Source organism: Fundulus heteroclitus, chromosome 8 (genome assembly GCF_011125445.2).
Source record: "Fundulus heteroclitus isolate FHET01 chromosome 8, MU-UCD_Fhet_4.1, whole genome shotgun sequence".
Taxonomy (NCBI): domain Eukaryota; kingdom Metazoa; phylum Chordata; class Actinopteri; order Cyprinodontiformes; family Fundulidae; genus Fundulus; species Fundulus heteroclitus.
In genome coordinates this window covers 5,768,247-5,785,199 of record NC_046368.1, presented here as the reverse complement: position 1 = coordinate 5,785,199, position 16,953 = coordinate 5,768,247, and positions in this window count along the sequence as shown.

The following is a 16,953-nucleotide window of genomic DNA, read 5'->3' as shown; positions in this document are numbered from 1 at the left end:
GAGGTTCAGCTTTTGTTCAAAGTTAAATCCATAAAAGGCAAACAGCTGGATGCGCACAGATAGTTACAACCACAAGAAAGAAGGGAAGGGAAATGATGCATGGTTTGAAAAATATTTTGCAGATTAAAATCTAAAATATTTTAACATGTATTTATATCCAGATGATCCAAGTTATCAATTCGCACTTTAACTCTTTGGACATCCACAGATTGAGCTGTAACCCATTTTCTTGACAAAACAGCTGAAACTCAGTCAGACTGAACCGAGACCATCTGTGAACATCAGTTTCCAAGTTTTATCACTGATCGTTCATTGGATTTAAACACAGCCTTTGACTAGGCCATTCTAACACATGAATATACCTTTAAATAAATCATCTTATAGTATCTCTGACTGAATGTTTAGGGTGGTTGTCCTGCTGGGAGGTGAACCTCTGCGGCCTCTAACAGCTTTTCTTCCTTGATTATTAAACCCTTTCCATCTTCCCTGGCTCTGTTGGATTAAAAAGTCTCCCCACAGCATGATGCTGCCACCACCATGCTTCACAGTGGGGATGGAGCCTTCAAATCGGTGTTTAGTATTAGTTTTCCTACACCCACATAGTGTTTTGAATGTTTTGGTCTCATCTGTCCTTCCTCCACATGTTAGCAGTGTTTTCCACAGAGTGTTTGACAAACTGTTTGTTTTGCAGTGTTCAGATTGATGCACAGCGTCACCAAACATGTCGTTTTGGTTGCTTTGCATCCTACAGACAGCAGCTTTTGGCGAACTGCAAACAAGGCTTCTTATGACTCTCTTTTAAAACTAGTTGCTCGTCTTCAGTAATACCGAGGTCTGCCCTAACAGGTTTGCCTCCAGGTGTTGGTTTCCATCACACATGGTGCGGTGCATGGAGGCCAAAAGGTTCCTTTTTGGCGTCGTCTGACCGGAGTTCCTTCTGCTCCATGTTTGTTTTGTCCCCTGCGTGACATTTTGAACTTCCAGCAGGACTCCAAATGGTTTTCTTTCAGAAAAAGTGTTTCTTGCCAGTTTTTCATAAAGGTTATATTTATGACAAGCACCATTAAAGGTCATCCTGTGGACTGATTCTCTCACCTGAGCTGTGGATCTCTGCAGCTCCTCCAGAGCCACCATGGTCCTCCTGCTTCTCTGATCAATGCTCTCCTGGTCCAGCCTGTCAGCCCAGGTGGACGTCCATGTCCTGGTAGGTCTGCAGAAGGTCCATCCTCTCTCCAGGTCCAGATGATGGATTGATCAGAGCTCTAGAAGATGTTAAAAACTTGGGATGTAGATGTAGAACCTAACCCTGCTTTAAACTGGACTAGAACATTCTCCCTGACCTGTTTTCTGGGTTTATTGGTCTCCATGATGCTGGTTGTTCTCTAATGATCCCTAAAGAACCTCTGAGACCAGAAACAGAACAGCTGCATTCATATTGAGGTTAAATTGCACCCAGGTAGACTCGGTTTATTATCAGCTGACTTGCTCTCGATTTTATCCAGGGTGATTACTTCTGGATTTTTGTATATAGGTCTAAAATTTTAAAGCTTAATTTAAAAACTTGGCTTTCATCTGTGGTGTTAAATATCAATAAAATGCATTGAGGTCTGTGGTCGTAATGTGAGAAAGTTGAAGGTTTTGTAATTCCAGATGTGTGGAGCTAACGAGGATAAACGTTTTTTTTTTTTTTTTCCTGGAGAAGACGTCACCTTTTTATTTATTTGGGGGATTTTATTGTGATGTATACCTCTCAGTGTTACTAATGCATTTCGGGGTGGATTCCTCCAGCAAGCCTCACAAAGTTTACATCATCATATTTCAGCAGACAGACCGAGCCTAAGTGGCAGCCAGGAGAAACATTCCCAACAGACATTCAGGGTTCAGCCTTTAGTTCACAGAAACCCAGACGCCGAATCCAACCTGTTTGGCCCTTAAAGGTGCTCTGGAAGACAAAGCTGTGCTGAAATAAAACCTCATTAATCAGTCATTGTTATCTGTGAGGTTTCCTCACTCAACTCCTCAACATCATCCTCCTCCAGAACCGAGGCCTACAGCTGGATTCTGTCCATCGCTTCCCGAGCCGAGGCCCAGCTCCAGAGCAGAGACGTGGGCTAATCCTTCTGGGCTAACAAATTGGCTCTTATCTCTCCTCAGAGGATTCAGCTTGTCAGATCATGCAGATAGCGGTGCTGCAATGAAATGCTACAGCGCACACAGTTTAAACATATAGAGCCATTAGCGGGTCCTGGTGGAGCTCTGCAGGTCCCAGGGTCCCATAAACCCGCTCCAGCCTGGCAGGAAGAATAAAGCGACGCCCCAACACGGATCCTGTCACCAGCTAATATGTCAGTCATTATGTTTTAAAGCCTGACTTTGACACAAGGGAAAACACTCAAAGCGTTCACGTCTGATGGACTCCAGAGAATGGGCTGTTTCTCTCCAGAAGCCGCCAGTGCAGAGCCAGAACCCCGGGAAGCAAACAAATATTGTGCTGCGGCGCATAATCGATAAAGATCCGGGGTGTTCCATGTCGCTGGCGTTGGTTGCATGCGCTGGCGTTTAGCTCACGGGCAGCAGTGAAAGCAAACGCTCCACATTTCCCCTCGTAAAAACCTCGCTGCACTTCATGCGTGGCTCGGCCCGTGGAAAAGTGCGCCGCCGGTTTCTCCATGTCCCGAAGGTCCGGTGCCAAGGGGAGTATCTGGTGTTGTGCACTCTGCACACCGTGGCTTTTATAAGAAGCCCAGATGTTTATTAGGAGATTTATCAGCAGCCGGGCTGCGTCGTGGCGCTGAGGGTTGTGAAGTGAACCGTATCTCTTTCAGCTGGCCTCTCTGTTATGTTACTTTGCTAATTCTTTAAAGGAGCCCGCAGCTTGGAGAGGTATATGGAGCCGAGAGCAGTAAGAGCACTCATGGGCCTGATAATGTCCGTCTTAATCAAAACCGCGCTGAAATTCACGGAGGGACGTTTTTTTTTATTTATTGCATGATCTGAGGAAGCTGCCGGAGTGAAAACGGTTGCTGGTTCCTCTGGAAGCACTTCTCTGACCGCTCTTATCTGGGCAAACATGACAGTGAAAGTCAATACAGCAAAAACCAAAAGGGAGGCGTTATGAAAATGATGGATAGAAAGAAATCACTTGTCGGCTAAAGACAACAAACTGAAGGTTTGAAGATTAGTTGAGCTCCCTGTTGAAAACCGCAGCGCTAACCAACACATTTATAAACGTTTAGCATTAAACCACCTTTGGAAACTGAAATATTTGCCTGTTCTTTTTGCTAAATGGCTCAAACAATCTGATTCTCCATTGGGATTTATCTCTGGACTTTGACTAGGACATTCTATCCTGAAAATGCTTTGACCTAAAAAAAAATTTACTGTATCTCTGGTTGCACATTTAGGGTCACCGTCCTGCTGGAAGGTGAATCTCCAAACCAATCTCAAGGTTTTTTGTAGCCACCAACAGGTTGTCCTGCAGGATCCAGTGGCGTTTAGCTGCATCCGTCTTCCAGTAACCTCTGAGCAGCTTCTCTGCCATTGCTGAAGAAAAGCCTGTCCATGTCTTGGTAGGTCTGCATCCTCGCTCCGTGTTCAGACGATGGACTGAACGGAGCTCTGGGAGATTTCAAAACGCGGGATTTGGTTCTGACCTGTCGTCTGTGTTCCTTGGTCTTCATGCTTTAAATAAAGTCCATTGCAACCAGGCACATTTATTTTATTTCATCCAAATAAAGGGAGCTAAACACATACATACAGTAAATACACATTTTTGCTGATGACTATTTGCACACTTTTAAATTTCTCAGGGAGTGTTTCGTCTGATGCATTCATGTAATTGCAAATCTTTTTTACATTGTTCTTTATGCAGACAGCTATCTTTCTTTTTTGACTTGAACATTTCAGTTTCACCAGATCTGAAGTGCTGTTTGAATTCTTCCAGCTTTTCAGGAATTGTTGTTAGGTATATAGTATTCTTATCTTCTCGGGAAGAACCAAACACTCAGAGTACTGAGTCTAAAAACGTGCATGTAACTCTCCAGTGGAGCAGTCAGGCATGCTAGCACGACGAAATTTGTTGTCATGGCCCTTTTAAAGCCTTAGCTTCACACAAATACTAAAATTTACATTTACACTTTTTAAATTTGGAGCTATATTTGATTTATATCAGATATGTCATTTCAGGTGGAAATTTCTTGTGGAACCTTCTGGGTTTACCATGACGGCCCAGGAACAACAAACACAAAGGCAGTATTGACAGTGAAAGGTGACTTATTGATATGAACGGGGGATTAAAGTAGATTTGGTCGGCTAGGAAGGCTCTGGTCACAGACTGTGAGGAGGAAGACAGAGAGAGAGTGAGCACCGACAAACAATAGATGGGAGAAGTCAAGAGCAGAGGTTGGATTACAGATGAATGATAGATGCAAATAAATCTCATGTTTTACTGTAGGAGGTCGACCAGAGTTCCAGGAAGGCTTGAGAGGTTTAGACTTACCAGTAAACCAGGATAGACCAGGAGTGTGATGGCAGGAAGAGGAATGGGTCTACGGCGAGAGAGTCGACTGGTTAGTGAGCGGTACGCAGAGAGCACCAGGAACATCAGAGAGCTTAGGATCAGGCCAGGTATCGCTCAGGTGAGATAAATCTCTGATGCCTTCCTTCTGCCTCAGGCTGCCTTAGATGCTCCTCTTCGTTAGTGGGAGATGGGAAACACTTTCTGCAAACGTCCACCTGTCTCACCCTGCAGGAGAGAGGTAGGAATAACACAGAAACATCACATTTAGCTTTTTTTTTCTCCATTGTGTGTTTTTGCATTTTTCAGCTTCTTCTCTATGAATACTTATTCTTAATTTTTCCATTGATGTCTCTGATAAGTGTCTGTATGTTCTGAGCCAATGTCTCACCCCAAAAAAATTATAATTATGGTTACATAATGACAATAAAGACTCTTGACTTGAACTTGAAGGTCCGTGGTTTTAATGTGATAAAGGGCAGACAGGTTAGAGGAGTCTAAATGCTGCATAACATACTGTGACATACGGACTTTTTGCACCAATATGATAAATTTACACGGGTCAAAGTGAGTTAAAGTTTGATCTACTGGCTGGCTCGGAACCACTGGAGCTCCGCTCTATATGAAACATGCCAACACAGGTTTAGCTCAACATAATTTGGTTTCTGTTTATGTTTAGAGCACAAACTGGAGCCAATGAGATCAGATTTGGTCCGTATTGAATTTATACTAATGTTCCTCCATATGTGCAGGTTGTGTAAATATTCATTTGACATATGAGGCTCATGACAACGTGAGGACGACAGAAGACTCATCCTGGCCTCGGACTTCCTTCTATATGTCAGAGATAATGAGGAGGTGAGGAGGATCTGCGTCAGGGATCCGTGTTGCTGCTACCGCCAGCAGCTGGATGTCATCAACCAGCTGGACGGTCGCAGCGACTGAAAATCTGCAGCTTCACTTAATTACCGTCCGTTCAGATTCACATCTCCTTCTGTGTCTTGTGTTTTCGGCTGTTGAACTACAACAGGCCTTTATCTACAAAGTTCATTTGAAAAAAAAAAAAAAACACAAACATAAACAATTAACCTGACTTATGAACAGAGTGTGACTCTGATCACTTTTGGGCCTTTTATGATCCCAATAATTCTCATTTTTATGGAAAACGGTAAATGTTGGCAGAATCTTTTGCTTACTTAAACTTATTTCATTTTATATAACGATATATAACGATAAGAACAAAACGTGTGTTCTTCATTTTCTATTCTTTATTTACAAGGCTTTAATTTTTCTGCATCATGGACATTGGTATTTAATATCCACACATGACTGATGTAACAGAAATGCATAGGCTACTGTTGGCAGCTGGTTATACAACTTTTTCATCCAAACAATTAAATGACGAAGTAAAACTTTGATTATGATTATATGCACTGGTTTCACCATGTGGATATTCTGTATATTAAATGAACTATGGACAGTAATGTTTTTTAATTCCACTGTCTGAAGTAATGGTGTGTTTAATAATTTTTGATCCTGATATTGTCCGTTGCTCTTGGTATTGTACTGTATTGTTTTGTTAGTTGTTGTAATGTATTGTTCTGTTGAGTAGAGATTGAAATTAGCATTGGCTACAATCTCGCATATTTACATTGTGGTCATTAATATGCATTGTCCCTTTATGAATAAATAAATACAAATACTTATCATGACTGAGTTCCTTGCTTAGATTTTTTCCAACAGCAGAATTGAATGAATTCTGCTTATTCTCCTCCTGTGGTGTATCTAGTATCTGAGCAAGTCACAGGCCAAGCAAGACAACATTTCTAAAAAAGAGGAGCTGAGGACTGATCCTGTACCTTCCTCTGAAATATTGGTGGTAGTGGAAACAAAGAAAAAGCGGAAAATGCAAGAAGAAAGGAGTTTTCATTTTCCACTTTTGAGCAAATGTGACGGATGGATGGATTTATAGAAACCAGGTCCGTCTAGAAGAGGAAGTCCTCATGCAGTCGGTCCTTCATGTAAAATCAGAAGCTATATATCTTTTTATCAAGCTGTGATTAATTCTCCTAGATGTCGTCAGTTCATAATAACTGAACCTCACTGTGACGAGCACCTCTGGTTCTAAAGGCTTCTCCTGTTCTTGTACCTTTTCTCTTTGTCGCCAAGTGAAACCGCCTCTGAAAGCTCCACTCTCTCGCTCTCCATCACTCTGTCCTCCTCCACTCTCCATTCATGCTCCCCTTTCTTACCCACATTACTCCCTCTCCAACATTCAATTGCATTCCCTCTTTGCCATTATCAGAACCATTTTCCCTTTGCCTAAACGGCTTGCTGATTCTCCACCCCCCAACACGAACAGCCTGCCTTTCTTTGGAAAAGTGCTCTCTCCTAGCGTGGAGCCTTCACTGCAGTCTCACAAATGGAAATATTTTGTAGGAACGGTGTAGGTACATCTCCCATTTCCCTCAGAAGGAAGTCGGGGAAACAAGTGGCACACCGTGGGGATAATTAGATTTTCTTTTGCTGGTTATGTTTGAATTATTGATCACATTTGTTCAATAAGGTGACAGCTCATTGATTGATCGCAGGCCCTTAAGGGTCCATTAGCTCCATTGTTGTAATGACTGGTTCCATTGCTGTGCATCTAATTGGCACTAATGTCCAGGGCAGAGGCATGACAAATGATCCGATGGACCGACTGGTGCCGACAGCTTTTACCAGTTAAAAAGTATAAAAGCTGTTATGATGAACTGTTTCAGAGGATTCAGTGCAGTTTTAAATCATAATGTAATATTTTATGTAAACCGAGTTTTGTTTTTTTCGGTTTCAGTCCGTGTTTGCTGCGTTTCTCTCGCTCTATAAAATCCTTCGGATGAATGATGCCTTCAACAAATCCATCAGCGGTGACCTCATCCACTGCCGGCAATAATCGCTTCCCTCTGAGAGACATCGCTCCAGATCCTCTGCTGCCGTCTGAGCGCCACTCCTCCCACCTGGAGGAACCATTTAACAAGAAGGGTGACATTTAGAGGCACATTTACAGATGCTGGGACCACAGTGGTTTCATTTTTGTGAAACAAGACAAAAGAGCAAAGCAATATAAAGGGCTGAAACTGCCAAAGTCAATTAGCAAGTGCCGATACAGGTCATTCAACTTTCTTGTTGCACATGCTCACCTTTCTGTTAGAAGTCGTGGAAGTTTATTTCCTGTTCTCATTTTGGGGTCAGATAGGGTGCAGTTGTAACTTTTACGCCTGTTTCCCAGACTCACAACAGAATCTGCCAGCTTATTATTTATTAAAGTTAAAGAACTTATTGACTGAATACGCCTGAAGCTCACGTCATCCAGAGGAAACAGGGCTTTTCTTCTTTGACATAAATGGCTGTGCCCCGGGTAAATTAGACTTTCTTAAGTGAATAGTCAACACTTACATAGGTTGTTTAGTGGCAGACAAACCTGAAGCATAAAAAGCCTCCAATGAAGCTGCGATTTTAATAATAATTAAATAATAATAATAAAGAGATTGCTCTCCACTGTGAAGAATTACAGGTAGAGGTCTTTTAAATCCACGGGTATAGTGTCCATCCAATAGTGCTCCAAACAAACATGTTTTAAACCATATTTCTCCTCATTTCCAGCTTCACACAAGATGAATTGGCATATTGCCTTAGCTACATTCAAACCTGAGATTTCATTACTACTCTACACATGTTTGATGCCCAAATTATGTTTAAATAACATTATTAAAGGCATACTATGCAACATTTTTCAGTTAATTAATGTGTTCCATACCGTTTTGGATGATTAAATGAGTCATTTCAGGTCGAACAAAGGTTTTCTCGGCCGCCCTGGTGGTCTGTGGGGGAAATACCGCACTTGCAATTGCAAGAGCTCACGGCCCGCACACACAGAAGTCTCGCTTTACGGCGAGAACTCCATGTGTTTTTGCCCTGCTATTCATTATATGCACGCGCCAAAGCAACAACAAAGAACCGCGTGTTAACGTCAAATAAACATGCAAGCATATTGAGTTTTATTTTTTTATTTATTTTTTTTTTTATGTTGGCCAGACGCTACCGCGGCGGCGGCGGCGGCGGCGGCGGCGGCTTGGCGAGGCGGTAGCTTCTCGCCAACATAAAAAAATAATAATAATAATAATAATAAAACTGGCGAGGAGGCGGCGGCTGCGGGAAGCTTGATGTTCATACTTTCACTGTTAGTCATTGTTTGTACTGCCGTTTTTTCCACTTTTCGTTGCGTTCGCCTGTCTGCTAAGCTCAAAACAACCGCGCCTGGCTTGACGGAGAAACCAGAACAGCTGAGCATCTTTATGACAGTGCACTTTTACTTTCGCCCTCTGGGGGGAGCCTCGCTGGAAAATCAACCCCGGTTGCATAGTATACCTTTAATTTGCTGAAGCCACAAATGGACTCACATTCGTATATTACACGGTTCTACTAATACTCTCCTGGATATCGTGAATGGCACACTGTCTATTTCCCATGCATTGTTTACATTGTTACATTGTTTTAGATTTCAATTGTTTATATAAATCGCTGCTGCATCTTTATCCTGAAAATTAGTGCAATTTACTGTGATTTTTCAAGCTGTATGCAAATGAAATTTCGTTCTGTACGCACTTTATGCATACAAAATGACAAATAAAGATATCTATGTCTATGTCTATTAAAAATGCAATCAAGAAGGAATAAGCATAAAAAGTGTGATATATTCCTAATTTAACCTTAAATCATGAAAGCTCCTCGAAATAAAACTGTTGCAGAAATAATTCGGTTAGTATTTCCAGCGGTGGAAAAAAAAAAAAAGCAAACAGAGGAACAGAACCAAGAGTGAAAGAAAACACGCAGGAAATTGTGAGAGGGCAATTCCCAATGGAAGAAGTCAAGCTGGATGAATTAAGGCAGGGCAGGGACAAAGAAGAGTGAAGTTCACCTCTCATGGGGAAAAACAAGCCTTTGACACAGAACAACGTGATTATAGATCCCAAAGCCAGGCAGCAGGTGCGGCTCTGGTCGCCGCTCCACTGAGCTGTGTCTGGGCGTACGGGTGGCTTCTCCCCCAGATGGGGCACGACAAATTCTGGAAGGCCCGCGTGTGTGTGTGTGTGTGTGTGTGTGTGTGTGTGTGTGTGTGTGTGTGTGTGTGTGCGGGTTTTACGTTCGGCGAGGTGAAGGGAGCGAACCGCCATGTGGACGAGGTGATTAGATTGGCAGCGCCTGAAGCCCGGGCGCCTGTCTGCGGGGTTAGGCCTCCTCTCTCGGTGTACAATCAGCTGCTCTGTGATTAGCTGCTGATGGGCGAAGTCACCGAAAACTTCGACTGGAGCCAACTGTTCCTCTCAGTAAACAAGGTGACCGTGTTCTACATTTGCCAACACGTCTCTCCTCATCCAAATTTAATGAGCTGATGTTGATGTTGGCGTCACGAGAACATGCGGAGAGGACTGGATGGTCAGCTCGCAATTTGCTCCGTTTGCTCGGCTTGTCTGTCAGGGTGGCTTCACTCTTTGATGCCGATGCAGAGCGTTTTTGATCCAACGCGCACGGCGGCATAAGGCTCGGGGAATAAAGCTGTTCATTTTGTCAATATGGCGACATGTAAGAGGGGAAATCAGGCAACACTGAGCAGGTAGATTGAACAGGAACAGGTGCTTAATTGTAACAGCTTCCCCTCGAGCTGGAACGATGGGTTTTACACAGGGAAAAAAAAGCTAAATAGTTGGATTTCATTTATACACCGCACCATTTTGAGAGCTCTGTTGTTATTTCATTAAAAAAAAAGAGAGCACAGAAAGAAATTATACAACATTCATCTAAATCTCACGGACAGATTAATGCTGCCATGGAGAGTCTCCAGCCTGTGTATGGAGTCCTCTCATTAAAACAGAACAACCTGACATCAATAGAATGGAAATTGATAGAAGCCAAGATGTAATTAATGAATCTTGGGACTGAAATGTCTTAAAAAATTAAAAAAATGTTTGGTAATTAAGCCATCCTAATTAAATCAGGCCTGACATTACCTTGATGAAGATAGAACAGACAGTTGTGACTATCTATCTAATTTACTGTTCGTACGTCCAGCCATAAAAAAAGACAAATATTTTTCTTCCTGTCTGACACTGAATCAGAATAAACCTCATATATTTTATGTCAGGAGAGATTAAACTTACTTACATTGGACAAATACCAGAATAATGAGTGGAAGCCCACAAAAATTACTTTGCCTTAAAGGTGCATAGTGCAAGTTTTGAAGTAAAGTAATATTCATTTTCTTTCCCGACGTGTGAAATCAGTTTTCCTCTGTTTACCGCAGTTGCCTCACACGCTGTAAATGTTGGGAGGGTTTTCTTACTGATGCAGAGCCAGTGGAGCAAGGAGAGGAGCAAACTTTTTGTTGAGTCAGTGAAGGGGATTCTGCAGCAAAGACACTTTTTGCAAAGACTTTGATGCCTAGTTATTGAGCAACCAAACACTGATCAGTAAGACTGTCTTTGCAGCAAAAAGCTTGTTGGACAGATAAGGAGGATAGAGAAAAAAAAAAGGATTTAGAGGAAAACTAAAGATTGGAGTTTACAATTCACAATACACGTTTTAGTTTGTTAAACAAGTTTTTTTGTGAGATTGCTAATTCCTATTTTCATTATTACACTGAAAATAAAACAATACTTTTTCTCACTATACTATTTCAGATTTTTGTTTATTTTGTGTGACAGTGTGACTCGAAAAGTGAGCCATTACTCATAAGAGTCATTCAATTTTTTTTATTGCCAGTGATTTTAAGAAGGAATACTTTTTTTTTTATTAACAGAGTGTCATTAAAGTGTGTCACAACTGGACCAAATGTCTTCGTTTTTGTAAATCAAAGCATCTTCATCCAATGTTAAAGGTATATAGCTTCATTATATGTTTTAAAAACCGTTTGATCATGATAAAATAAAGTTATATACACCAAGCCTCCATCCTGATAATGTTTTGATGGTCCTTTTTGTGGATAAATAGCCCCGTCACTAGATGTGATTAGCAGGTATAAACAAACGTGGCACCATCTAGTGACAGTATCACAGAACTACCATAATGCTGGTTTGCTTAATTAAAAAATCACTTGTAAATAATGCTGGACTGAGCCTGACCCTCTGCAATGCCTCACAGTAAAGCAGCAGCTCAGCGTGATCAAAGACCAACCGTTAATAATTAACTAAACCGATCTACAGCAACTTTAAGAGCCTCATATCAGAACATTTACTCACGTCAGTCAACTCTGTGTCACATCTGAGCCTCGGCAGGTTTAGCGTCCGCTTCAGTGAACACCAACGTTCAGACTGGATTCCCAGAGACTTTACAGGCTTTTACCTCTAGGAATTATATTTTTTTTGTGTTTTTTTTTTTCAATGGATCTTGGACCTTTCTTCATTGTTTTGCTGGGAGATGCTAATAGCCGTAAGCGACTTCCTTGTTTTGACCCCTGCTGTGCATGCACAGTACGTACTTCTGTTAAAATCGTAAATTAACACGAAAGGCTTTATTCCCTAAGAAACTGAGCAAAAACAAAGCACAAAACACCAAAATAACAGCTAATACGCCAACAGGACGTAATAATCTTCCATAAAAAAACAACTTTGTAAGCACCTGTCTCGCAATTAATTGATCTTGTCATCATGCTTTCACAATTAAGCTATGAAGTCATCAAGCTACCTATCTCACAAACTAGCTTGATAGCACCATCACGTCATAGATGCTGTTAACCAATCTGGCTATGATAGACAGCTTTCAAGCTGCCTATCATGCTATTTTGACTATCTATCCTAACACTAAATCAACCACTTCCCTTTGGAGCTCTATATCCAACTATTGAGCTATCTAATAAGCTATTTTGGGCAAACATTAAGCTAGATTTTTAAAGGCACAACTAGCTGTGGCTACAAATTGATTAATGAAGGTTAAAGTGATAGATTTGTCTTATATGACTTAATCCGGAAACCTTACGTTTCACAATTCTATTTTCTTATGAGCCTAAAACCCAATAAACAGTTTAACAGTTCAATAAAAATGACACTGAAAATATTTTCTTTTTACCTCTTACTGCTAATGAACTGCAGGTTTGGCCTTGTTGGCTGTGTGCTGTTAGAGGGATGACTGCTCAATATCTTACCTTTAGTAGATGACTGGCTTAGCATCTTTCCTTTGATGAAACAAAAATTAGTTTTAGAGGTTAAAGTCACATATGCATATTTATCACCATCCATATTAAACAGTTTTTTAAGAATTTTTTTTGTGTCTATGGTATTCATCTCTCTGCCTCGTTAGTGCTGGGTCTGGTTGGCGTGACATTCAAGGTACCAGGTGTGGAGTTGGAGGTACCCAGCTGTGAGGCCACCAGCCAAGGCATGAATCATAACAGCGTCCCCCTGTCTATCCGTCAGTCACGCCAGACAGAGGCCTCAGCAGGACGCTCGGCGTGAAGGGTGACAGGGCGTCTGCCTGCGAGCTCCAAATGTGAGAGGCCACATAATGTGTGCAGTGCCGTGACTGTGATCCAGAAGGTAAACTGAGGATGTCATGTGCGTGACTCAGTGAAGAAGCATGGCATCAGCGCACAAAGAGGTATGCGTCTTCAGACTGGAAGTGCATTATTATGGGGAACTTTTCTATTGAGGTGCAACCAAGGATGGACAGTCTCAGCATGAACAGCTCTCTCTGTCCCCTGAATCCTGTCCCATTCATCCTTCTGAACAGTGGAGCTTGAATTTATTAAGTGATTTACAAAAACACGAATTTAGCTCCACCTGTAACATTTTCTGTTATGTAACCCTATTTTCTAGCAGTATCAGAATTGTATTAAATCTTTACATTACACATACAGATAATGAGTTTTGGGTTTGGATCAAGGGAATGTGTTCCCCATTATTAAGTTTAAAAAAGGCTTCATTAAAATTTGAAGCTAGTGGACATTACCTGGTCATTGTTTGTTTTATTTGTTTCTATAAAAACGTAACAAACTTTTTTATAGCAGGTTGTTTTTACATGTCAAGTAAAATATATTTGCTATAGTATTAAAAAGAACATCTCATGGCATTTAGTTGTTTTTATTTCTACCATATTGACACCAAATGGTTGGTCATTTAGTCATGTAATTACAAAATGAAATATTTTTCATAGCCTGATATTAACAAGATGTGACTGCTAGCTAACAGCTATTAGCATCTCCAGATGAAGCAATGAAGAATGGTTCAAGATCCAGTGGGAAAAAAATAAATAAAAATATGATTCCAAGAGGGAAAAACCTGGAATGTCTCTGGGAATCCAGTCTGAACGTTGGTGTTCACTGAAGCGGACGCTAAACCTGCCGAGGCTCAGATGTGATGCAGAGTTGACTGACTTTAGTAAATGTTCTGATATGAGGCTCTTAAAGTTGCTGTAGATCGTTTTATTTGATTAATAACGGCTGGTCTTCATCATGCTGAGCTGCTGCTTTATTGTGAGGCATTGCAGAGGATCAGGCTCAGTTTTACAAGTGATTTATTAATTAAACAAACCGGCATTATGATAGTTCTGCGATACTGTCGCTAGATGGCGCCACGTCTGTTTATATCTGCTAATTGCGCCCGGTGCTGGAGCTATTTTTATCAACAAAAAGGACCATAAAACATTACCAGAATGGAGGCTTGGTGAACATAACCTTATTTTATCATGATCAAATGGTTTTTGGTCTTTTTTTAAATCATATAACGTGGCTATATACCATTAATCGTCAAAGTTGCACTTTTTGTGTCACTAGAATCGCGTCTGTTGCCTCGCTTAGTGTCACTTAGTATCACATCACTCCTGTGTTGCACCTGTGCATAGGGACGTCGTGTAACTCTGTCGCTCGGCCTGACACATTCACGGTCAGTGTGAACGCAGCTTCACACTCTGGTGTTGTAGTATACGCGAGCAGTAGAGAGGCAAAAAAACTTATGTTTTCATTTGTTACCCTAAGTTGCATTCTTTAAATCACTTAATCTTAGTTGCTGTTTTATTGTGAAAACCTGTCTTTCCTTGAGGTCTGTGTTCCATAAACTTCATGTTTTCCTGTTGCTCCTGTTTCTGTGTTGTGTTTCTGGTTTGTGTGCTTTACTGGTTTCTGATTCCTTGTTTCCCTGGTTCCTGTGCATTCTGTCTCCCATTAGTCTCCCATTTCCTCAGCTCAACATGCGTTACTAGCCGTCCCTCATAGCTGCATCATGTTGCTAATCAACCACCTGCTCCTCAGTCAGTAATCGCCTCTCCAGCTTAAATGTCTCTCAGTTAGTCAGCTCTTGTCAGATCCTTCTGTTGTTACCACCCGTCTGTTTTGTGTTTTTCCTTGTGCTCCTCCATCGTGTTTTTTTTAATTCTTTTTTGGACTTCAGTTTTTTGTAGGTTACTTTTAAATTCCCCCAATTTAATAAACACTGGTTACTTTCACCTGCCTGCCTTCTGCCTCCTTCCTGCAGTTGGGGCCCCAAACTTCACCAATGCATTGACACTTTAAGTTTGGTTAGAGCTCCACATCAGTGACATTTCATGGTATCAGGTCATCCAGAAAGGTATCCAAGCCTAAATAAACGAAAATAGTATGTAGCGCTAAGTCTTTTAGAAGTACTGTACAAGAAAACGGAATTGTACATGAAATCGAGCATTGGTTAGGTACATGTGGAGCGAATATATGTATATATATATATATATATATATATATATATATATATATATATATATACATATATATATATATATATATATATATATATATATATATATATATATATATACACACACACACATGCTATATAATCATCTTTCTGTCCTCTGAAAATACATAATTAAGGCCAAAGTTGTTTGCAGCTCTGGCAGGTTCAGATTTTTGACAAAGTCAAGGACTTTGTTTTTGAAAGCAAATGAGAAAGGCATCTCTTCAAGTATAATGACACCATGTAAGGAGTATGTCAGGTGCTTGTCGTACTGGTCGAGCGGCCATGAAAGTGGGACCCAAATGGTGGTAAAAAAAAAACAAAGCAATGTGACGTCTGTAGAAACTTCTTGGTTTTGTTTTTTTTATTATTTTGTAGCCAGCAGCGTAACCAAACAGAACCACCAACACCCAACAACAGATGACAAACAGCTTAAATACAAATTAATCTAAATTGGGAAAAACTATTAGGGTTGCCTCAAATGAAGATGGAAAAAATACAACACTTGTTACACTAGACATAGAGCAAACAAAACAATACATGTATAAACTAATACAAACTGAAAATATCTTAAACACGTTCCAATAATTGCTTGAAGTTCTGTATCTACAGAAGAATCCCCTCTGGCCAGTATCGCCCCTCTTTAATCTGCCTCTTAGTTTGAGCCATAACGGGAACCAATAAATTGTGTGCAGCTCCCTGGGGACTGTTTTATCTGCGCACCTGAGAGTGACTTGCCAGGATGAGTTCCCTCCACTGCAGGTGAAGACGCCCAGAAAACCAACATAAATTCCAACCAAACAACATGAAACAAACAATTCATGTGTTGTTTGACTGTTTTCTATGAATGCATTTTTAAAACAATAAAATGCAATCTGGCATGTAACGTTGGCTCATTGTTATAATATCAATTTGGTAAAAAATTTGTGTATTTGTGTTCATGTTTTATTAAAAATGGCCTGGCAGGGGGGCAGTAGTGGCATAGTGGCTCATGTACAGTATGGAGGCATCAGCTCTTGGCACAACCGCCCCATAGAGCTTAGCTTCATGCCTTCCCCCGCTCTCTCAACCCCATTTCCTGTGACCCTACTTTCCAATAAACGCCACTAGCGCCAGAAAAAATGAATACTAAATAAAATGATCCAGTCTATAGTTAGCAGAAAAATCTTTCTTTGCATTACAGCAGTCAAGCTCTTATCATTGCTGAGTAGCGTTTCACATGTTTCCTCAGTTTTTGTGGCAATACATTTATTTATATTGAGGCCAGAAGGCCTCTTAGCCATCACCCTCATCTCTAGCTCCCTCTGCAGATTCTCTCTCAGGTTCAAGTCTGGCATTAGCCGTGTCACTCCAAAATACTAAGAGCAGGGGTGTCAAACTCCAGGGGTGTCAAACTTTTGGATGTATCCCTGGTCCAACACACAGGGATCAAACAGCTGAATTAGCTCCTCAGTGTGCAGTCAAGTTCTCCAGAGTGCTGATGATGACCTGATTATCTGTCTCAGGTATGTTGGACCAGGGACACATATTAAAGTTGCAGGACACCGGCCTCCATTTAAACCAGGGGTGTCAAACTTGTTTTGGTTTCGGGGCCGCATTCAGCTTAATCTGATCTCAAGAGGGCCACACGAGTATTGAGGTGCAATTTAATCTTGCAATTAAATTCTATTTAATTGCAAGATTAAATAGAACTAATAAAAGTGG